General features: G+C 36.5%; 1 long non-coding RNA gene across 1 annotated transcript; it reads right to left on the bottom strand.

Moving 5' to 3' along the window:
* Window positions 1-295: 295 nt before the first annotated feature.
* LOC140598877 (uncharacterized) lies at window positions 296-22702 on the bottom strand. Its single transcript, XR_012001425.1, has 3 exons — window positions 22642-22702; window positions 7777-7904; window positions 296-311 (listed from the first exon to the last, which is right to left on the bottom strand). It is a non-coding gene; the product is annotated as an uncharacterized lncRNA (long non-coding RNA).
* Window positions 22703-24788: the final 2086 nt, after the last annotated feature.

Here is a 24788-nt window from a genome sequence, read left to right as displayed (position 1 = left end):
TATTAAAATTGTGTTTTTAAAGATTTTTTTTATTTATTCATGAGAGACATAGAGGGAGAAGCAGGCTCCATGCAGGAAGCCCAATGTGGGACTCGATCCCAGGATCACGCCCTGAGTCAAAGGTAGATACTCAAACACTGAACCACCCAGGCATCCCTAAAATTAAGTGTTTATTGTTCACACAATACCCAACGTAGATGTTCCTGGATGGGTAGCTTGCTGAGATTACTCTCTTCTAATAGTGACATAAGGATCCATACTCCTACCATCTTGTGATAATAGTCATCTCCCACAATGAACCTCCATGGTATCTGGGAAAGGGAACAGGAGAAATGAGTAGTGCATAATTAATAACTTCACCTCAGAAGTGTGACCTATTCAGTTGCCTTCTATTGTCTGGAATTATTCACAGGATTCCACCTATGTCCTAGAAGGTTGGGAATTTTAGTCCTTGGTTGGCACCCAACTTCAAGTAAAATATATGTCTAGCAATTTCTGCCATAGGAAACAAGAACAAAGGCAGGAAAATCAGTTTTGAGGCCACTATAACAACATATGTGATAATAAATAAGGATTAGACTTAAAGCCTAAGAATGGAAGCAACTGTAATATGGATATATTTTGAATTGATATGCAAAGGATTGCATTGATATGTTAAAGGATTAGAGGTGGAGTAAAAGATCTTTTTAAAGGGGGTGGGGAAGGATAAATATTAACCAAATTTCCATAAGAGAAATGAGGAAAAGTATAGAGTAAGTAACTAGGAGATAAGGAATTTCAATTGGGCATATTAAATATAATTTGCCTGGAAAATATGTAAGGACAGATAAACACCATGCAGTTGGGCTTCAGTCTACAGTACATGACAGGTCTTGGGTGGATGTAAACATTTGATGAGGGACTCCTGGGTGGCTCAGTGGTTAAGCGTCTGGCTTTGGCTCAGGTTGTGATCCCAGGATCAAGTCCCACATCAGGCTCCCCGCAGGGAGCAGGCTTCTCCCTCTGCCTGTGTTTCTCATGAGTAAATAAATAAAATCTTTAAAAATTTGATGATGTTTATTCATAGTATTAGAAGCCATAAATCTTGAGAAAGTATATAGATGGAGACAAATGGGGTTCAAAAAGAATCTGGGAAAAGATGAAGAATCAATATAGTAAACAGAAGAAACCTATTGAGGTGAGAAAAAAATAGTAGATATGGTGCTCTGGAAGTCAAATGAAAGTAATCCAAGGAAAATAGAAAAATGTTTATTGTCACTAACAGATTTAATAAAAGGTTTAGGAATCAGATACCAGATTTAGCTAGGTGAAGGTCATTGATATTTCATTCTGGTAGAATGGTGGGTGTAATAGCCTGATTTGAGTAGGTTTAAAAGAGGAGAAACGTTCGAGACAGTGAAGATAGGCATCCTTCTTGATGAATTTATCTATAAATATATAATAAAGTAGTTGGAAGGCAAAGTAAAAAGAAGTGTTTGCTTGTTTATAGGTAAATGATGGGGCAAATAAGCCCACATTTACATGTTGCTAGAAATTGTCCAGAGTGAAGAGAAAAAGATCATCATTAAGAAGAGTGAGGAGAGCATGCTGGAGACTCTTCATTATTCCAGAGGGTATGAGATCTAATGCACAAGCAAAGGATTTGGCCTTAGCCAAAGCACCAAAAGTTCATTCATAGAAACAAAAGGAAAGATTGTAGGTACGTAAATAAATATGGCAATGGAAGTTTCTGGAAATGCTCTTCAGGTTCCTGCAGTTTTTATAATGAAATAGGAAGCAAGGTTATACATGGGCATGAGTTGTTGGAAGTTGAGCAAACAGGAGAAGGTCATAAATAGTCATTTAGGAATAGGAGAGGTATGACTGACAACAGTTAGGGCCTTACTGGTTTTAACTAAGGTGGTGATTTTGCCAATTAAGTGCCATGAGGAGAGAAAAGGGCAAGAGAAATGAGGGCATATGTAAGGGAGTGATTATGGTAATGTGCATGGAATTAAGCTGGATAAGATAATTAGGGCTGAAGGGTGTGATGAAAAGGAAAACATGATGGGATGTGAACACATATGAAGAACTGTCAGAATTGAGAAACTAGCTGTAAAGCTGGGCCATGGTGATGCAAGAGTGTAAGGCTTTAACTTAATACTATGGAAGGAGTTGAGTTATTGGTAATGACAAGATCTAGCTTAGGACCTTGAGAGTGGGTGACTGAGGAAAGACAGAGGCCAAAAGTCACTGGAAGAGAGGAGGCCAAGGAATGGCTAGGCCAGGGTATTGGAAGAATCCTCTAGGACTATATAGACATTGAAATCCTCAGGAATGATGTTGGAAGAGTTGAAGAAAATGAGAGCATGCTTACAAATTAAACCTTTAATCAGTGAGAGAGAGGGACCCATAGCATCGGTAGAGGTCCTCAGTGAGAGTCAGATCTAAGACTCAAAGCTGGGGGTTTCCTGGGAAGTGGGAGGGAATACAGTTTAGTAGCAGAACAAGGAAAATACGTACCATAGCTTCATGCCCAATGATAAAATGAGTGTGGGAGAGAAATCAGGTACCACTTGAGGAAAAACACTCTCAGGAGAGAGTTAGAGTTCCTCTCTAACAAGAGGGAAAAAGGAACATTCAAAGAAGAGGATGATGTTAAGTCTAGAGGAAGGGTCAGGAAGACTGGCCATGAGTCAAAGAAGGCCCAGTGGAAGGATTTCAGAAATCAGGAAGGATAGAAATGGGGGAAGATATGCAGACAAATGCAGACTGCAAGGGATGGAATCAGAACCTCAGTTCGCTATGGTAACTGACCCAGATGTAAATAAAGGCCACTGAAGAGTAGGTCTTGAGACCATCGGGACCAAATTAATGGTGAGCCTATTAAAGGTAAAGCTAGCAAAGGTCTTTCTAGAACAGTGTACTGGGGTTCCTTATTGACTTGTGTCAGGGTCTGAGAAGAGAGAGAGGCTAGACCCAGTTATTGAAAGGGAAGAGGAAATAGAACCCACCACATGCTAGAAGAGAATCGACTCCATTCTCATTTCCATTTGAAGAAAACAACCAAAAGCTCTACCTGCTGGTTTCAGGCGCCACAGAGCCTGCCAATCTCTCTAGCCTCTAATTTTTAATATTTTCAAAATTAGGCATACAGACCACCACATACTGCATAATCTATTAGTGAGCATAATACAGCACCACAGTTGAGAGAGTCAGACATCCTGTGTTCAGAATCCAGCCCTATGGGTGATGAGCAACATCTCTTATCTCAGCCCCACTTTCAGGTGAAACTTAGGTAACTGCACAGAGTTCAGGGGTTATTGTGAGGATTTAGTTAATTATTTGAAGCCACTGAAACAAAGCCTAAGTTAAGATGAAGTTCTCAGATACTTTAACATAGATTGTGGTGTATTATCTGAAAAAGAAAAGAAATTTGAATCCTACCTCAGTTTCTTCCCAGTTATCCAATACTAGGCAAGTTGTTCAATCTTTTAAAAATAAATGCATCTGTAATATCTTAAGAGTTGATGAGAAGTCCTAGGTCTTGTTTCATATGTGATTTGGATTATTAGTAAATTTGTCACTTGATGTATATACCAAATAAGGCCCGTGTTTTAATCAGATACCATAATACAATTTAATAAAATCTAGTAGCTTACATGGATCCCTGAGTGGAAGCATACATGGCGATGCAGAGTATAAAACTAGTGATTAAACATTACCATTTTGAATATTATCACAAAAGCATTTCTGGCTACATTCATTCTTGTCTAAACTAGATGAGGCATAAGTCAAATCATTTTGTACTTGGGGTCCTATTTCAGGACTATAAGCTTTTTGGCACCCCCTGACCCATGTGTCCAAGTAGTAAATGACATAATGGATGAATCTGCATCCATTAAATTTTGTGTTCCTTTTTTATCTGTATTAAATCCCTCAGATCAAGAACAAACAACTGCTTTTTCCCAACAAGAAATTATACCTTAAAAATGTTCATCAGTCTGTGTGCCTTACAGCCACTTCTCAGATGTCCCCTAGTCGTCGTTTTGCTCTGAGCAGTGGTTCTACTCCATACTGCTTAATGCTTATGACACCAACACTATGGAAACATTTTCTTATTCAGGAGTTAAGTGTTAAGGCTTTGAAGGCTCAGGAAGAGATAGATATTTGATGGGACAAGAGCCTTGGCCCCCCCAAGCCAACAGAGCTGTATAGAGTCTGTCCTTGTTTTTGGACTGAACCTTCAACATTGTGCATTTGGGGAAGGCTGAGACCTGAGTTTTGTTACGTGAAGTAACAAGGACAATGGTCATGGCAAAACTAGAATGGCTGATACAAACAAAACCAAAGCTATTGTGAAGAGATAGTTTTCATCTCTCAAAGTAATCCTGTGAAGATTAGAGGTGAATTCTTTAAGACCAGATAGTTCTCATTATTGCTTTGTAATTTAGCTCTCCTGCTTGGAATTAGTACACAAATATGCGAGATTAAAAAAGGAAAGATGTGAGCTATGGATAATGTTGATCTTTAGCATTCAATAATCACATTTATTATCAGATCATTTTATTTGTGCCTTATATTTTAAAGTGGCACAAAGTACTGAGTAAAAGAATTCATCAGAAGTGTTGACAAGATTTTTAATTCCTTCTGTTTCCTTTGATATTTTTCTTAAATAGAATATGTAAGCAATGGAAGCCATACGTAAAACATCTCAGTTTATGTTTATTCTGCTTTTTATTGCACATTTGAAAATTAATAATTCAATGTTCTAATATTAGCTGTCATCTTAGCTGTGATAAAATTAATAATTCATCAAAATATCAAACAAATGGTGCCTTTTTTGTTCTAGATGAGAAATAGTTCTTTCAGCTTTGAGAAACCATTTTTGAAATTTTTTTTAAGTTTGGGTCAAATATTTAAGCATTTAAGTTATGATTGTATTTGTTAGGCATAGAAATCTGTCTGTATCACAATTGATAAAAACCTTCCTCTTTTTATACTTGGTTTTTACATACCCTAGCTTGTTTCTTAGCAGATGAGCATTCTTAAGAAAAGCCACCTTGAAAGTCATGCTTTGGAAAAATGGAATATAAATGATTTGTTTGATTCTGGTCAAAACTGTACTCTGCCTTTTGTAGGTCAGAATTCACCGTAGTAAAATGATGGGTGCAATAATCAGGGACTCTGAAATTTTTTTCTGAGAATACATTTTCCTTTAATCTATTTGAATGTATTTTAAGTTAAAAACACTTGTTTTCAAAAATCTTTACTGTTTGTCTTACTTTAAAGACACAAGTTTTTGTCTTTTTAAAAATGCATCTTTATTGTTATGGGCTCCTAGGATTGGGGTTTGGGGTGATAGTAAAGCAGTTTATTCAAATCCACCTGTTTCATTCCCATATCTGTTCTTGGGTTAGTCACCAGGAGGCATTTATAGTGTCCAGCAAAAGCACTGTAGTTTGTATGAAGGTTCGAGTTTCTCTTTACTCAGCCTGTTTTACGAACCATATTTGCAAAATAGGAGATTTGTTGACAGCCCCACTATACATTCCTATCTTGCAAATCTTACAGGCTCAGGAGTGTAACAGGGTCAGGTGTGGTAAGGAGTAAAATTGTCCTTGGGTGAGTGTGAAGTTTTGCAAACTGCCTCTGCGAATTCACTCTTTTGATCTGTTGCTGCAACTCCAACTTCCCCAACATAAATATACATCAGTACTACTCCAGGGGCTTGTTAAAATGTGGAATCCCAGCCCAGTTTTAGATTGTCTGAGCTAGTGAGACTAGAGTAGAGCCCAGAATTCATACTGTAAAATAAGGACCCCAAATAATAATTCTAGTACAAGTGGCCCGCTCAGTGATGATCGATCTCGGCTGAATAGACAGTCCCGTCATTACTCCTAATACTAATAGAAACGTTAGGTTTTCATGATTGACAATGTGGTCACCCTACCGATGGAACCCACTTTGGGAAATGCAAAATCTGTGCCTCCTGGTGAACCATAACTCCCAAGTTGTAAGAAGCACTTGGGTGTTGTGGACTAGAAAGGATTGTCAGATTAGCAATAAACTTCTGCACCTTGAACTGGCTGTCTTCTTCCAGGGTTCCTTCCTTCCTTCTTGGTGACTCTTAATCACTGTCCAGGTTGCTGTGTTCCTTCTCTTTAAAAGTGCATTCAAACCTCATTACTTTGTGTTTGGATTATTCAAATAAGCATGGACTTTAAAGTTATTAGCATCCACACCAAAACATGGGGTTCTTGAACCTGTAAACCTAGAAGAATTTTTTGTATTGTAAATCTGCTTTGTGCAAAAGACCCTGATAAATGTCAATAGAAGCAAAATAAGATACATGTTAAAAAGCCTACCTTTACCTCCTACTTTTCACGAAGTGGCTATCATGGCAGCAAAGAGAAGCAGTCCTGAATGCTTCCCCTCATTTGATAAATTTTATTACAAGAATTCATTTATTACGGATTTTTCTATAAGGACTCTGAGTTCCCACTATATGGATCGTAACTATAGGTGCCAAAAAAGGAAAATATAGTCCACTCTCAAAAATGTAATCTAGAATAGCACACAAATATTTGATTAAATTGTGATATACTATGGAGTCATGTGGAAAATGCTATAGGAACACACAAGATGGTTAACTCATTTAATTTTTATTCCAAGAAATGCAGCACTATCTTTTTCATCGACATCTAGGTAATGGAAAATTTTGTCGGGGAATACATTAACAACAAAATCCAGCTGAGGACAGTAGTGATGAATAAGACTTCATGAACAATTATAATTTAACTCGCATTCGCTTAATAAGGACCCACTATGTGCACTCTACTTGGCCCTGAAGGTGATAGAATTATGACATCATTCTCTGCCCTCAAAAAGTTGAGAGTTGGCCCATAATATACAAAATAGAAGATGGTTTATATAAAAAGAAGAGCTTTGTTAACAGGATATAAGATTTAAGACAGATTTCCTATGGGCTGGGGAAAACTGTGACCTTCCAGACTATTGAAGGTTATATTCCAGCTCAGACTTTTAAAAAAATAGTATAGATTTGTCTGAGCATATTTTTCTGTGATAATTCCCTATCCAAAATATTTCATAAATGTTCTGACAAAGATAATATGATTCACTCATTTCTTCTGTTATCTTAGGTTTCATTTGATACAGATTAGAATAGGGGTCTACTCCCAATTCATTTTATTTAAGACCCAAAAAAATCTCCCCTGCTGTAACCATACTTCATATCTCTGGGTCTCATGCACAAATTTATAATATGATTCCTATTTAACTACATAATCCTTCAGAAACAGTCTTTAATGTCTGGTCTGCTCAGTCATCTCACATTAGATGGCAAGAACCTGGAGAACAGAGACCTTACGTTTTGTAGAATTTTCTTTATATATTTAATATACAATTAATTTATGTATTTATATATTTCCTCACTCATGCCTTCAATGGATCAGGCCAACTTTCTATTGTCTGGAACTGATTTGAGGGATTGATGGCTCTTAATCTAAAGTCAGAAATTATGGGAAAATAATAAATCTGTTCCCTAATTAGAGCTTTTTATTACAGTATGCCAGGGCTAAGATCTGAATTTTTATGGTCCCTTCAAATTCATGTTAAAATCCTAACCCAATGTGATACTCGTTAGTAGAGCTTTGGGTGGTGATTAGGTCACGAGAGCAGAGACCTCATGAATAAAATTAGTATCCTTGTAAAAGAGACCACAGGGGGCTGCCACTTGCACTAAGAGAAAGCTACGGCCTAGAGGAGGGACCTTACCTGACCCTGCTGGCATCCCGATCTCAGACTGCCAGGCTCCAGAATGGTGAGAAACAGGTGTCTGCTCTCTAGAAGCTTGTTAGTGAAGCCGTAATAGTCTAAGACAGGTACCCTGAAGCACACAGGAGCTACAAAGAGGAATTAAAATATAAGTAAACCAAGTAATCATAGTTTATTCTAAGAACCACATTTCAAGTTACATTAGGTTACATATTGAACAAAATCCCACTTTACATTCTTAATCCAATGAAACATTCTTGTTTCTTTTTCTGAGGCAGATATATAAAAGCTAAAATGGGGAACAGACTTAATAACTAATAATACAATAGGATTAAAAGACATTGGTCTTACGAAAGCAGGAACATTGCACACGTCTGGTACGTAACTTAAGTTCTCAGGACTACTTGTCAGAATTTCTCCTGTGTACCTCTAGGGCATATATTATCCCATAATATTTGGAACTGGCAAGTTAAATTTTCTTAGGAAATTTCAGAATTACAAACTTTTTGATCCAATTTCTCTTCTTCGTATCAACCACATATTTATTGAGCTTCATTTTTCGTTAGTATCAAAATCTATTGATTCACAAGATAAATATTGACCTGACCTTGCCTTCACCTCAGTTTATATCTACTTCTTAAGTCAATAAATCTAGAAACTGATTTGACAGCAGTCAATATTAGTTTAAAATTCTTAAAATAGCAGCTTTGCTATAAGGTAATAATTCAGTATTTTATAGATTCAAAGACGCAAAAAGGCAATGGAACTTACCAATTTGCTACATAAAGCTATTTCTGTGTCATTGGTTTCAAATAGAAGAACCTCACTCATGCCAAAGAACATCTCTACTCTGATGCCGATGTAACTTCTAATCTCTGACCCAAAGTATTTGAAATACTTTATCCCACTTGCTGGTGGCAATTGAATACTAGTGTCTTGCTTTGATTCTAATTATAATTAAGCTATGTAATTATTCTTCAAATGGCTGATGCTTTCTGTTGGGCTCAGTTCCCTCTGGACTGAAACTTACCTGGAGGTATAATAAATATAGTCAACATCCATACTGGACTTTGGAAGTTAAAGGCAATAATACATTTGTTACCTCATTAATCAGCTTGTTTTTATCTTTTCAAAGTCTAGGAGAAATAAAACCATGGGTCAAGATTTGCATATATTTATACTATAGATAAAGGAGGTAAGCTTAGGGGCCTAGTCATAACCAAAGCAATGTGTTCTACAATTTATTACTTTTTTTAAGGCCACAGCACTCATCTTTTACTTACACTACCTCCCAGTGCTTAGGGGGATGGATGACATACTCATACTTCAGAATTTCATAATGAAATCTCCCAAAATGCACTTAAAGCAAAGTTAACTTTAGTTTTCCACATAAGTAACAAATAAGGAAATCTCACTTTGGAAATGGCCTATACCCAGTGATGTTCTAAAAAAATAGGTTGTGATATTAAAATGTATTTAATCAGACAATCATTTAGAGATTGCATATAAATGCCTGTGAATGATGATATCAAAACAAAACAAAACAAAAACCACGTTATCCTATATAGAACATTTTCAAAGTGTACTGTGAAACAAAAGCCAATCTTATTAAAAGTTCCATTCTTGGGGATCCCTGGGTGGCTCAGCAGTTCAGCGCCTGATCTTGGAGTCCCAGGATTGAGTCCTACATCAGGCTCCCTGCATGGAGGCTGCTTCTCTCTCTGCCTGTGTCTGTCTCTCTCTCATGAATAAATAAGATCTTTAAAAAAAATAAAAAATAAAAGTTCCATTGTGAATGGCCATTTGGCTAGAAAGAAATCATGCACATTGGCCAAAGCATGCAAGGGAGATATAAATGCTTCAGGAAATACTGATATCACAGAATTCAAACCACATTAGAAAAGCTTGTGAGAGCAAAGGTAAATTTTAGTCTGAGGGTAGATATCCTACCTTGTTTATATTCACCGTTTTACATGTATGTAACATACTTTGCATATATGTGGTTCTGAAATTCATAGTTACCATGACAAACTTATGCAAATGATTTTTATTCTGTGTGGATGTAGAAGAGACTCAGTAAATACAGCAACCAACTGTAAGTCTTGATCATGACATGACATGATTTGCCACATAATATGATTAGAGCCAGGGTCATGAAGAAAAGCCTCCTAGGTAATTAGAATGATAAGGTTAGTATTATTCTTTCATTTATTAACTTTTAATCCCACTGTTCTTACAAGTTGCTATTTCATTTTATCCTGTACTATTTCTTATAATCTTTTCCAGCTCTGTAATTGTGTGTTTATCCTGAATTTAGTATTTAAAAAATGTTAATATCTAGTTGAAAAGAATTTAGATATTTTAAAATTATCAGTTATATAACTTCTGAGTTGGATTTTGGTAAGTGTTGATAGTAATACAAAAAGTAAAGAGAATAATAATCTTAACTTCTCTCCAAAAGGATTTTTAGAAAAGTTCTAGGGGACTCATCTAATTATTCAGCTCTCTCTCTTCTCCTATCTGAGAAACTGAAAATGGTTAAAGAGAGACCATTATTTTCAGAGAACTGGCATTTGAAATGCAACAAAATGTATTATCCCTTTACCTAGAATTCTTTATATTTTTTGTACTTAGTTTTGGTTAACAGAGTGCTGCTTACAGTATCTCTCATTTGTGTAAGTGAAAAATAACTATGTTTTTATTACTTAAAATATTACAAAAAGGGACAATATGCTAAAAATATGCAGTGAACAAATATCATCTGTACAGACTGGAAGAGAACCTTCATAAATTAACCTTATTAGTGCATTACTGTAAGCGAATGCCAAAAAAGCTCCTAATTTGCATTAAGATAGATTTTTCAGGTTGGCTGCATGATTTAATTAAAGAAAAGATTAAGAATCATTAAACAAGCTGCTCTACCTTGCAATAACAGAATTCATATCTGATTCAGGTTAACGAAAACACAGATGGTGATTCAGTAACTGTTGAGTTGCTGTAACAGAATGAAAATGATCCCATTAGTTCTCTGGAAATGTGAGGGAATTTGGAAATTAGTATGCAGATACATTGTATGGTGCTAGACAGCTTGGTCTGCTCGGATCATCGCTGATTATACTTTGTTTGGGTTGGCAACACTGAACTTAATAAATGAAAAAATGTTCCAGTATACCACAGTTGGAAACTGTTCAAGGTTGAAATAGGTGTGCAGGCTTTCAAAAGGAGAGAGTTAAGTAAACAAATGTCAATCAATTCAGAGCTGGCAACTTTTTTTTTTTTTCCTTTAAAGAATATGTCTGTTCTTGAGAAGCAAGTGTCATAAAAATGGAAACCCTTTACTGGATACATATGTCTGTGTGGTATTTATTATTACAAAAGTATTTTAAATGCGTAGTATCACTTTGAGAGATGTGCAAGCGTTTTAATAGCTTTTTTTTTCCCCTGGCAGAAATAGAAAAATTCAGTCACTATGAGGATTATTTTTCACAAAAAGAAATCAATATAATTCTGATGGAAAATGTTATGACAGGATAAAAAAAAAGTGTAAGTATAATGGCTATTAAAAGTTTAAAGGTGTCAATAAGGACCACAAAGTAATCCTCGAGGAGCCTTCTGGGAAAGAACAACTTAAACAAGTAGCATAGTCAATCCCAGCAGCTGACAGCAATGGCCATTGCATTCAAGAGCTCAACTACACAGCCAGCCTCCGTTTTTAACACCTGGTTCATGCCATCAGGCGGGGGTGCTCAGCGTCTGACCCTTTGGAACAAACCTCTGACTATGCAAAAGCCCAGCTGGACAGAGTCTTCAAGTCAAATGACCCTGTTAACTTATTACAATTAAAATGGAGGCGAGATGTTCTAAATTAAAATCTTCCCAGAATATTGAAATGCACCAAAAACCTTATTCTACAAATGCAAGTCCACCTTAAAACATTAAAAAAAATGGCATCAACTTGTAATGGACATTCCATATTTTCAGTGCTTGTGGTCATAACCCCCTTTTCAGAATTAGCACAAGGCTTTAAGCAGCAGACTTTGGCCATTACTATGTATTTCGTTAAACTTCTAAAGAGATTATATTGCCATTTCTCCTAAAACTTATTAGAACTTGATGCTTCTATACATTGTAGACTAACACTTGGGGATATTTAGAAGTATGCATATTACAAACGTGAGCATCTTAGTTACAAGTGGCCTCCCCCCTACTTCCCCCTTTATAAGTCCTTTCTCTGGCTTTCAAACTTGATCTTTAAGGAGATGATACTATTAAAAAGAAAGAAATGCTATGAAATATTTTTCACATAGTGCAGGATACAAACTTGGTATCTGTGACTATAACGGCCTTGATACACAACCATAACTTTTAACAGCAACTTTATCTGCTTGGTCTTAAAAAAAATCCATTATTTCCCTCCAGAAACTATACATGCTTAATATGCAATGTATCGAGAAATTCACTGGGTGTATGAGTTGTACCTGCCTTGTATGGTACTATTTTAACTTAAGGTACTTAAGAAAAAAAAAATTGATGAAGTAGCTATTTGCCACTACACTGTAGTGTTGTCCTTGTTACAGATCTACTGGGAGCCACCTTCACACTGTATGTACAGTGATCTCTTTAGCTACATTTAAACCTGATTATCTGAAGATTAAGATTTGTAGTCCATCTCCTCCCACACTGCTCAATAAGGATTTCAACTGGAGTTTTTTCTTTGTATGATGCCAGTTTTACCTCCATGTCTGAATATTCTGTAGAAAGATTAGAATTTGGAAAGTTGATACATGGCAATTTCTAAAATGCTATTTTAAAGTGACTTAAACCATTTCATTTAAAACAAGAGCCCATACTGTGGCAAATTGGTAGTTTTTTTTTTTTTTTCATTGTTAAACTATTTATAGGTGTTGCAGTATTAGCTCCACACTAACTTGGAGAAAAGTTGATCTATAAAAAAACAAGAACTAAGCAGTAGGCTTATTCTATAAAAAGTGTCACCATAGGATTCTTTATAATAAAAGTTGATTCCTGGTGGCTTTTATTTACATTATAGAGTAAAGCAAATATTTACTCACATTTTAGGAAAATTTTCCCACATGAGAAAGTTGAGTGTATAGTAGAAATCAAATTTCATAAATCATTGTTTAAAGGCTATTAAAATTAAAAATTTAAATATCACATCTGCAAAAAAGAATGAAGCCTTAATATTGCCCTTAGTTGCTGTGCATTTACTCATCATTTTTTAAGTCAGGATTTTAGAATTCTCTCCTTTATCCCACATGATGCATTAGCAAAGATTTACGTTATTTTAACAGTGCTGCTTTTGTTATTTTTCTTTTGCCAATTATCAACTTGAAATTTAATTATCAAAGTTTTCATAGCTAAACAGGATTTGAACATGGCACTTTCGCTACCAAATTCCATTATTTTCCCTTCAATAAACATTAACCCTAACTAATGCAGTAATTGTAACATTTGCTGTACTCTCTTGACTCACTGGAGCCATTTCATTGTAAATAATGCAGGTAAGGGGATTTCTGTATTCAATTTGTACTGTGCCAAATTGATTTCAACTTGTTGACATGTTGCCTTGCAAAGTGTTCTCTAACTGGTTTCTCACGTGTGTGGTCTCTTTTTCCAATGATGTACAATAGATGTAAGTACTGATCTCGGTCACCACCATGCTCAAGATGAGGAATAAATGCCTCTGGCACAAGCATCAAAATCCATAGGAGACAGGATTCAAGGTTTCCATTGGAGAGAGCCCTTATTCACAACCAATCAAGTAAGGAATATATTCACTTACCAATTCCTACCTGAACCACTTGTTTCCAGTAGGTGGTGGGGAATCAAGACTCTGTTCAGACAAAAGGTGGCCACTAATTATTCAGCAACCAAGTTAATCTGCTCACTTGCCCTGGAAGAAATTCTATTCTTGTTTTTTTTTTTTTTTTCTTTTTTTACCCTAGTAGAGCTGCTGTTTTACATGCTCTGCTTAAGACCGATCTGTTCTTACATAGAGGGAATTTCACCTATTGCAGAGGCAAAGTCTAAAAAATAAATTGGTGATGGGAGAAAAATGTTCAATTACCAATTATACTATTCATATGAGAAATAAAAGCAGGAGAAGGGAAGGAGTTTAATGGAAAAGAAAAAGGAGGGAGACGAAAGAAGGGATAGGGAGGGGAGGGAAAGGAGAAAGAAGAGGAGGAGAGAAGGGGGGAAAAAGTCAAGGTTTAAAGAGTGATTAATTTTAAAAAACCTCCAAAGAGGAAGTGGGAACAGGTTGTGAGAAGGCAGGTGGGAAGACTCTGGTAATCCATATGCCAAAACCAAACTGTCACGAATACAGAGTTTATTCTTCCCCTTTTCCCCAGTCAACATCTTACCCCATTCCTCTAACTTTTCATAGAAATAAATGGACTTAAATGTGAATACTCCTTCCCTGACCGGGTTCTCGATTATTCCCCAGCCCACAGACCAGCTCTTGTATAGAAGGTGTCAGTAGGGTCATGAGGTCAGGGCCATCATCTAACAGACTACCAGGGGCAATGAAACAAACAGCAGTAATCCATATAGGCACGCTAGAGGTAGATCAAAGAGGTCTCTGAAATCCGTGAAAGGTCTAGTAACAAAATGAACAAATATCTTGGTAGTTTGCTTATTTAGATCATCTTATATTTTGTAACTATAATTTCTATAGGGATCAAGAAAAGATATTAATACGTAAAGAGAAAGTTATTTTCTTTATGTATATATTTTAGGTTTCTTCTGTGGGATAGCATCCCAAAGGACCAGAGCTTCAAACAGTTCTATTCTCTGCTGCATTATATGTTCTTCTACACACTTACTGATCAATAGCTCCTGGCCACCCCAACTCCCCTCATAATAGTTCCGAAGAACCCATAGAAGCAATTCCTCAGTGAAGCCTCTGAGCCTAAAGCTGTGCTGACTGCATGCTCATAACCCTGGTTAAGTTGCATAAATGTGACATCAACATGAAAACAAATGAGTTGAATATTCAAGACAGTATGGAATTGGGCATAATATCTACAAGAAGCTGTTATAATAATATACAATAAAATATTAAGCTCTCAATACATATTAGCTATCATTAAAGTTTTATTTAGGAAAAGTATATGAGGAACTATGTGGAAGGATATGAAGAATCCTGTGGCTCAGTGTGTGAAAACTGAAATTTTAAACATGAAAATTTTCCTTTTTCTCCTGAGATACTTTTTTTCCTCTATAATCTCCCAGAAGTAGATCTGAATGGCAGGTCTAGAATTTTCACAATGTCAAAATGGGAAGATGAGCTCTTTAGCTTGCTTTGCCTCTGGAGAAAAATAGAGGTGAATTTAAGTGGTCTACATTTTCCTGGGATGGAACTGATTCACTTTTAATGAAAACGGAGTAATTCCATTCAAGCCATTAGTTTCATTATTTGGTTCTCCTTACTATACACCATGGCAATAAATATGGAACATAAAATTGGGGAAATTAGAAAAATATTCCCCAAACAATGTCTCCAGGAAGTAACTGTTGTAACTGTTAGAATAATTAGCAACTTCCAGTGACAGCTCTAGTTAATAAAGATTACAACTCTAAGTAGGTCCTAAAAATTTAGAGCCTTTGGCAATAGGATCATTGTACTTTCACATGAGATGTCTCCCTATCATTGTAAAGTGCTTTTTAGGTCAAGTTGATTGATCCTAATACTGGGGAATGTTAAGAAATGGATGTATTTTTTAAAAATATTGAAATAATTAAGCTGTACAGCACATTCACATACTCAACAGCATGGTTCTTGGTCCATGTCAGGTACAGATGGATACAACTCAATCATTTTACAGATGGCTACATAGAGATCAAGACAGATTTTAATGGATTTTTGAAAATCACAGAGCTAAAGGTCTATATTAGGATGAAACTTAAATTTACAAAAACATAGCTAGATCAAAAGGTCAAAATAACAAGTATGATATAGTCAGAGACAGGTCCCTCAAAAACCGTTGAAATGGTTATCCAGGACCCAGTTACTAGATGGTTGGTAATTCACCAACAATCTTTGTGATTCAAAACAGAGTCAGGTGTTCACAATGAAGGTAGTATTTTATAGCGCATCTTTAAAAAGAGCTGCTGAACTGCCATTAAATACTTTTCCTGGGAACTGGTTTGGGGGTGTTGGCCTCAAGCCTAGTAAGACCTTATTTACATAAGGGTCCTTCTTTGAGAGATCCAGAACACTGGTGCCTATGGCTGTATAATGCCTGTTCACCCTTTCTGTCAGGATTTGTGAGTGGGCACAGGTTAGAGCTGCACTTCCAGCGTTCTTGGGTCAGAGGAGGTGAAAATTCCAATGGGGATACCTGGGGGGTCCACATGGAGATGAGGGCCCACACATGGCCTTTGGGATTCCTGTTGAAGACCAGGGCAAGTCCTGGCAGAGCATGGGCTCCAGCATGAAGAGTTTAGGAGCAGTGGACTTTGGAAAGAAAAGGGGCAGTCAAAGGAATAAAGATGCAATATCCACACCCCAAAATATTGTCAGAGGAGCCCTGCAAGGCAGGAAGAATAGATGTGGCCAGGAAATGACAGAGTCACAAATCTTCCCACCAGAGGGTCTCGATGCTGATAGACAATGCACCTGCCACATGGGACTAGACTACCCCACAGTGCCGTGCATCTCCTATGGACCTACGAGGGGTCGGGGGTAACGATGCTAGGGGAGAAGGAGACCTGGATGGCAGGGGAAAAAAAAACAACAAGAAGCCTGGACTGCCCTACTTTCTCTTTTTGCCACAAGTAAACCCTGGGCTCGGGGAGAGAAGATATAGTGTCAGATCAATTTAAGAATCAGGATTATCACGAAGAACGAGTGTTCTATTTTCTGAATCGAGACTAGGTTTGTGACTTAGAGCACCCAGAGGAGTTTTATGATCAGTGAATACCCAGAGGGGAAATGGACTTGCTGGAAATTCTCTAGTCAGAGAAAGCCTTTCCCAGTCACTAAATAAACTTAAAGGGATAGTGGCGGCCAAAAATATTTTGCTTCTGTTTCAAACGTTCTGCACGAGCTTATAGAACTATACACTAATGCAATTACTAGGCATATAGAAAAATACACATTATACTTATTGATACAGTATTAAGCCATAAAACATTTCCAAAGTAATTCAATAAATTTTGCTAGAAGACTAGAAACCTATTTTCAGATTCTTCTGTCCCTTTAGTTAGTAGGAATCAATGCAACTACGTATTAACTTATTTTAGAGCAGTGATTCTCAATTGGGGTGACTCTCCTCTGGATATTTAGCAATGTCTGGAGACATTTTTGGTTGTCACAACTGGGAGCTGCTGCTTGTATCTAGTGAGCTGAGACCAAGGATGCTACAAAACATCCTACAATGTGCAGGATAGCCCCTGTAACAAAGAATCCTTCAGTCCCAAATGACAATCGTTTCCTGATTGACTTAGAGCATAATTAGGTAATGTAAGTTAGCCAGCAAGGCTGAGAAAAGACACTTAGCAAAGGTTGGATATTTAACAAATGAAATCCAGATAGCCAATATACTATCTTCCCACATTTCCACTGGCTACTTCTTGTCAGTTCCATCTTGCAGCACTTCCTTCTCTGATCTATTCTTGGAGTACTTTAGCACTCCCTGAAGACTTCCCTATTCCTGGGTCCCTAATTGGTGTCACCTCTTAACCAATTTGTGAAATAGACTAGATGAAATGATCTTCTGGGTTCCTTCTATCTCTGACACTGGTAAATCTATGAATCTTGCATTTTTTCCTTTTAATGGAAATCCACAAAGGGGGGGGGGTAGCTAACTAAAAGACCTATTATACACAAACAGATCCATTCATAAAAACCTCAACAAAGGAGTTTTTTTTAAAGATTTTATTCATGAGAGAGAGAGAGAGAGGGAGAGAGAGACAGAGAGAGAGAGAGAGAGGCAGAGACACAGGCAGAGGGAGAAGCAGGCTCCATGCAGGGAGCCCAATGTGGAACTCAATCCTGGGTCTCCAGGATCACGCCCTGGGCCGAAGGTGTTACTAAACCACTGAGCCACCTGGGCTGCCCAAGAAAGGGAATTAGAAGGAACATACCTCAACATAATAAAAAATCGTATGAAAAACCCACAGCCAACATCATACTCAATGGTGGAAAACCTGACGGTTTTTGCTCTAAGATCAGGAACACGACAGGGCTGTCCATGCTCACTTTTATTCAAAATAATATTGGACGTTTTAGCCACAGCAATCAGACAAGGGATCCAGATTGGTAAAGAGGAAGTAGAACTGTCACTATTTCATATTGCATACTATATATAGAAAACTCTTAATAGTTTTTTGGTGGAGTCTTTAATGAATTCATGGAAGTCACAGGATACAAAAGTCAATATACAGAAATCTGTTTTTATACACTAGCAATGAAGTAGCAGTAAGAAATTAAGAAATCAATTATATCTACAGGTTCACCAAAAGAATAAAATATCCAGGAAAAAACAAAACAAACAAACAAACAAAAAAACCAAGGCAGTAAAAGATCTATACTCTGAAAACCTTAAGACACTGATGAAAAAAATTGAAGATGATACAAACAAATGGAAAGTGATTCCATGATCAGAATTGGAAGAATACTGTTAAAATGTCCATATTACCCAAAGCAACTTATGCAAGGTCTATCAAAATACTAACGGTTTTTCACAGAATTAGAATGATCCTAAAGTAACAATCTTACTGCTCTTGGAATGACTAGTACCAAAAGGAGAACAGGGTTGACAAGAGTGTGGAGAAAAGAAAATCTCGTGCTGGGAATATAAATTCACGCATCCACTGTGGAACACAATATGAACGTTCCTCAAAAAATTATATATGACTACCAAATAATCTTTACCCGAATAAAACAGAAACACTAATTCAAGATTTCAGTATCATTTGTAATAGGCAAGACAAGGAAGCAACACAAGTGTCCTAGATAGATTAACGGATAATGAAGATGTGTGTGGGGGGGTGTAGTGGAATATTGCTCAGCCATAAAGAAGAATGAAACCTTGTCATTTGTGGCAACGTGAATGCACCTACAGGAGGTCCATACACTTGTGTATGCTAAGTGAAGCAAGTCAGAGAAATATAAATACCATATGATTTCACTTATAAGAAATCTAAGAAGCAAAACAACTGAACAGGCTCAGATACGGAGAACAAACCAGTAGTCGGCAGAGGGGAGGTGGGTGGGGGGATGGATAAAATAAAGGGAATTAAAAGTTACAAACTTCCAGTTATAAAATAAGCTACTAGGATGAAAGTACAACACAGGTAATAACAGAATACTGTAATAATGGTATTTGGTGAGGTGACTGAATTTATTATGGCAAGCATGTATCGGTTGTCAGATCCCTATGTTGTAGAGTTGTATAAACTTTGCTAAACCTAATACAACCTTGTGTGTCAGTTATACTTTGATAAATATGTACAAATAATCTGATACACAAAGCAATCGATAAAAGTACATTTATATGGGCTTTTGGTATCAATACATTTTCCAATTTGATTAATTATATGGAAAATATAGTAGTTCTGCCTTTTATTCTAATATTCTGATTTAAGGGTGATGCAAAGGGTGAGCTCATTAGTTCTGGTTTCTAGAAGCTAAAAGGTATTCAATGAATGTTTTTAACATGAAATAAGATATTTCACACTGTTATTGGGGAATCATCTTCTGTGATTTTAGAGGATACATTTTTCTGGGGGGATGAGGAAAGTTCCCTCCCTTCACTCTGGACATATTTCTGAGCAAGTAGAACTATTTGCCTATAAGCTCAGCTCTGAAATGTTAGTAATCAGGGCTGAGTGGTTAGTGAAATCAGTGGCTACTCTCATGAGCAACCTATCTACTTGATAAGACAACCTTGGCTAAATTGATTAGATGTCTGAAGATAGATCATTACTCTTCCATTTAGGGAAGAGCTGAATTTGGAAGTTGAGCCCAGAGGGAAAATTTAAATTCTAAAAATGCTTTGATTTTACATAAAATCTACTAAAAATCTCTTCTGTTTACTCTGACCTTTTGCCTGCTTTATTAGATACATAAGGAAATTTGTTATTCTTCTACAACACACAATTGTATTAGGAAGTTTAAGATGTAAAGAGATCCAAACTATTTCATATCTAAATATCCATTTCAACAAAATGAAGAGACACCTTTAAGTTGAAATAATCTTGAAAAGGAATATTGTCACCAAAATGACCCCTCTAATTATAAAAAATTCAGTGTTTCTGAAAAAAATGCTCAACATCACTAATCACTAGGGAAATGCAATGAGGGATCATTTCATACCAGTTAGAGCATGAATATCAAATGAATAAGTGTTGACTAGGAAGTGAAGAAAAGGGATTCCTTATATACTGTTGGTAGGATGTATGGCTGGTGCAACTACAGTATAAAATGGTCTGGAGGTTCCTCCTAAATTTAAAAGTAGAGATAGCAATTGATCCAATAATTCCACTACTACATCCTTACTCAAAGAAAAGGAAAACAAATTTAAAAAGATAGATGTACCCCTTATGTTTATTACAGCATTATTTATAATAGTCAAGATATGGAAGCAACCTAAGTATCTATTGATGGATGAATAGATGAAAAAGTTGTGGTATATATACACAAAAAGTTGTGGTAAATATACAAAATGGCATGTCACACACACACACACACACACACACACACACACACACACGAGTTCTTGCCATTTCCAACATGGATAGACCTAGAAGGTATAATGCTACAATGAAATAAGCCAGGCAGAGACAGACAAATACCATACAATTTCACTAATACATGGAATCTAAAGAACAAAAACTAAACCCCAGAAAGACTCACAAATCTAGAGAACAGAGTGGTGGTTACCAGAGAAGGGAGAGTGGGGGGAATGTGCAAAATAGTCGAAGATTAAGATATGTAGACTTCCGGTTATAAAATTAGTGACAGAGATGAAAAGAACAGCATTGGGAATATATTCAGTAATACTGTAATAACACTGTATGGTGACAGACTGACTACACCTACATGGTCAACATTGGATGATGTACGGAATTTTTACATCACTAGGTTGTATACGTCTGAAACTAATGCTGTACATCAACTCTGCCTCAATAATTTTTTGAAATTCAATTTTGATAAATTAATCTTAATCCAGAGAAGTAGCAGTATAAGAATTTATGATTTCAGATTGCAAATTTTGCATGTTTATTTGCACTCTGACATAGAGTATGATCATCCAACCAAATAAGCTTTAAAAATGCTGACCTTATCTCTTCCTGTCCCCTCCTCCTTTCCCCTTTCCTTTTCACTCACCTCCCTTTCCTAACAGCACTTATTTTGAAATTAGTTGTTTTCCTAACTAGTTAATGAAGAACATGAAATCCCTGAGCTACCTAATGTTATCCTGAATTGCTACAATTCCATGTATATGCTAGGTCTATAGTATACAGCCCTTGGGTCTTTTTTTCCCTCTAAACAACATTAATTTTTTGTTTGTCCTTTTGTGTTCTGTTAGTCCACATTAGAGATCTTGTGCCACATTACTGATTTGCACCATTCCAGTCAGATCACACGTAATACAGCACAATTCAGCAGGAGTGATCATAAAAACAGAATTATCTTTCACCCTAGGAGGTTTGCCCTTCCTGGTAAAGGTTGAAAGAAATGTATGGAAGCTCATGCTAATATTGCTTACAGCTTACCAGGCTGTGAATACTGCACAACTTTAGTAAGGGCAGCTCACTGGGCATTTTTGAGTGGGCTGAAAGGAGCGTTGGGAGGAGATAGAAGTAAAAAGTACCTGCCAGCAAAACCCATAGTTATGGGGTGCCATCAATACATAAGCCTTAAAAATACCAGCATTATTCAATTGCCAAAGTGCTCTAAGATGAAACACTTAAGATTTCAAATTCAAGATGCATCTTTTTTCTTTTATTTCACTGTTCTTTGGGAAGAAGACAACACTTAAAAACATTCATTTGTCTTAATACTACTGTGTTTCCATAAAACAAAAAAACAAAAAAACAAAAAAACATTAATTCCAAAATGAGTTTAGATGGGACCTAAGGGTAAAGATAGAATAAAACTAAAAACTTAATGCCTCTTTCCCACAGTATCTCCTTTCTGCTCCTGGAAAAAGAGGAAGACTTCCACCACCTCAACAATAATATAAAAAAAGGTTAAGTGTGATATGGAAGCCAAGGATAGAAAATGCAAGATTTGTGTATAACTTGCAGTTTTGCTGGGCTGCTATGCCTTCTTCCTCATTACGCAGAGATAGTGCTGCAGAGACAACATGAGTGCACAGAATTTAAAGAAACTGTCCAACTTAGACTGAAGGTGTGAGTAGCTGCCTGGGTCAGAGAGGATCACAGAAAAGCTACTGGGAGAAGTTTCTACCTATCGTGACAAGATCTCAGGGGACAACGTATAAGGACTCTCTGGCCTTCCCCAATTATATAAAACCTGAGTTTGGTGGGGGGTGAAATCATAAAAAGTAGTACACAATTTGGGGGTGCCTGGCTGGTTTAGTCAGTGTAGCATGGGACTCTTGGTCTTGGAGTTGTGAGTTTGAGCCCCATGTTGAGTGTAGAGATCATGTAAAAAGATCTTTTTAAAAAATTCAAAGGAAGCTAAATATCTCATGTAGTAAAGTGGAATTAGAATGGGATATAAAGAGAAATAATATTTTTGGAATATAAAGAGAAATAATATTTTTGGAAGTATATATGGGAGGGCATATAAAAAGCCCCAGATGCCATGTAACCTCCTCTTCCCCAGCTGTCAACATTGGTGCCGTAAGCATCCTAATATATTACCTATTTGATGCAGATTCAGGTTCAGGAAATCCAGGGTGAGGCCTGGGATGCTGCATTCCCAACAGGGTCCCATGTGATACTTGTGTTGCCGGTCCATAAATACTTCAAGTAGCAAAGAAACAGAAGATATTAACAAGCAGATCTGGCTTCATGATAGAAACATGTTTTAAGTTCAACCAGGAAAAGAAAGAGGGGCAACAGGGGAAAAGGGGAGAGTGTTTGATTGTTTCAATGTCCTAGATCATTGCTCCTATGTTCCCTACTATCGCTGCGTCAAAATCTAAGAGCAGAATCACAACCTCCAGCAACACATACATACCGCAAATGACCTCTGCCCTCTCCCCTTCAGTCCTCTACTCCCCCTGATACACCACACACACACACACACACACACACACACACACACACACACACACACACTTTCTGACACAGAACTACTCTTAACACCTCTGACTACAGAGAAAGCATATTGTGAAGGTGAAGACAACCTATCCTTAAATAAGATGGCCAAGGGCACAAGGGAATTTATCGTTATATTAAAACAAAGTAAAAGCTTGAAATAAAGACTCTGTTAAGCCAAAGCAAGAAAAAAAATGAAATGGAAGGCAAAGTATACAAAAAGATGTTAAAGTAAAAAAATAAAGGAATATAACATGAAAAAAAGCAGATGAAGACCTCAGTCTAGGAGAAAATATAAACACAAAGATCCAAATAACCTATCCTATAAGCAATTCACACTACAGAGGAATTTAAACTGGAGCAATTCAGAGACGAAGGACTTAAAAATAGCTGAAAATTTTGCATAGCTAGGAGTAAATAACTATAAATAAATGTAAACAAAATAAAAGAATGTGTATGTAACCCATACTGCTAACAGTTGAGGGAGGCTTCATAAAATCTGATTGCAAAGAGATGAGGATATTGAAGAAATAATAAAGTAAAAAACATACAGATAATACAAGAATATTTAGTACTACTAAATTAGAGATGTGGACATAAAGTGCTCAATGATTTAACAAAACTTCCCAGTTAATGACATTTAGTTATATACACAAATTTATGTCAGGTTTTATCAATTCAATAAAAAGGTAAACTGAGGCAAGTTAAATGCATATGGTAGATATAGCTAGATTACCCTGTATATAAATGAAATCTAACTGAAGAAAACTACAATTGAGCAACTTACAGGCACTAAACATTAAGGGTAACTAGCAAAATGGACAAGACCATTTAAGTAAACCCTTCTCAGGAAATTACTGAAAGATGGGCAAACAAGAGAGTAATCCAAGAAAGACACAAAATCTAATAAAGGAAGGCAAATTGAATCTTCAGACAGATGGTGAGGGGGACCTAGGATGATAGCGGTGTAGCAAGCATGAAGAATAAACATATAATCCAGATTAGTAGGCTCAGGGAGGGATGTCCTAAAGACTATGCAATTGACAGACAACTGTTGCGTTTGGACATAATTGAAATGAGGTTTCACTAGGGTAAGATTTTGGAGAAGAATTAGTAATTAATACGTGAAAAACTAAGGAAACAAAAAGAAAGATAATTATTAACTCCAGGGAAAACACTAAGTTGTTTGTTCAACTTTTGTTCAAGACAAAAAAAAAAAAAACTTAGTTTCCTATGTAGATGTTTTGTTAATACCATTCACATAGTAAAAATATGAAATCTGATAATCATATTGATATTATATATCAGATCAAAGAAGTATAATCATGTAATATTTGTATTAGCGCATTTAAATACACAGGGTAGATACTTTTATCCCATTTTTTTTAAGGAATTTATTTATTCATTCATGAGAGAGAGAGAGAGAGAGAGAGAGATGTGCACAGAGACACAGGCAGAGGGAGAAGCTGGCTCCATTCAGGGAGCCTGATGCAGGATTCAATCCCAGGTCTACCAGGATCATGCCTTGGGCTGAAGGCTGTACTAAACCGCTGGGCTACTGGGGCTGCCTTTATCCCATTTTTTTTTTTATAGAGGAGATTGTCTAACTTTATATTTAACAGCAAGGAGGAGTATTTTCTTCAAATATAAGAAAGGCCCATTGGTGTTGCAGTAATAAGTATACAGAAAAAGTCAATCCTAGAATACATTCTGGTTAAGCTATTGAAATTTAAGAATTATTAAACAAT

This window comes from Vulpes vulpes, chromosome 5 (assembly GCF_048418805.1).
Source record: "Vulpes vulpes isolate BD-2025 chromosome 5, VulVul3, whole genome shotgun sequence".
Lineage (NCBI taxonomy): Eukaryota > Metazoa > Chordata > Mammalia > Carnivora > Canidae > Vulpes > Vulpes vulpes.
The sequence above is the reverse complement of the archived record's forward strand: the minus strand, read 5'-3'. Positions and strand labels throughout refer to the sequence as shown.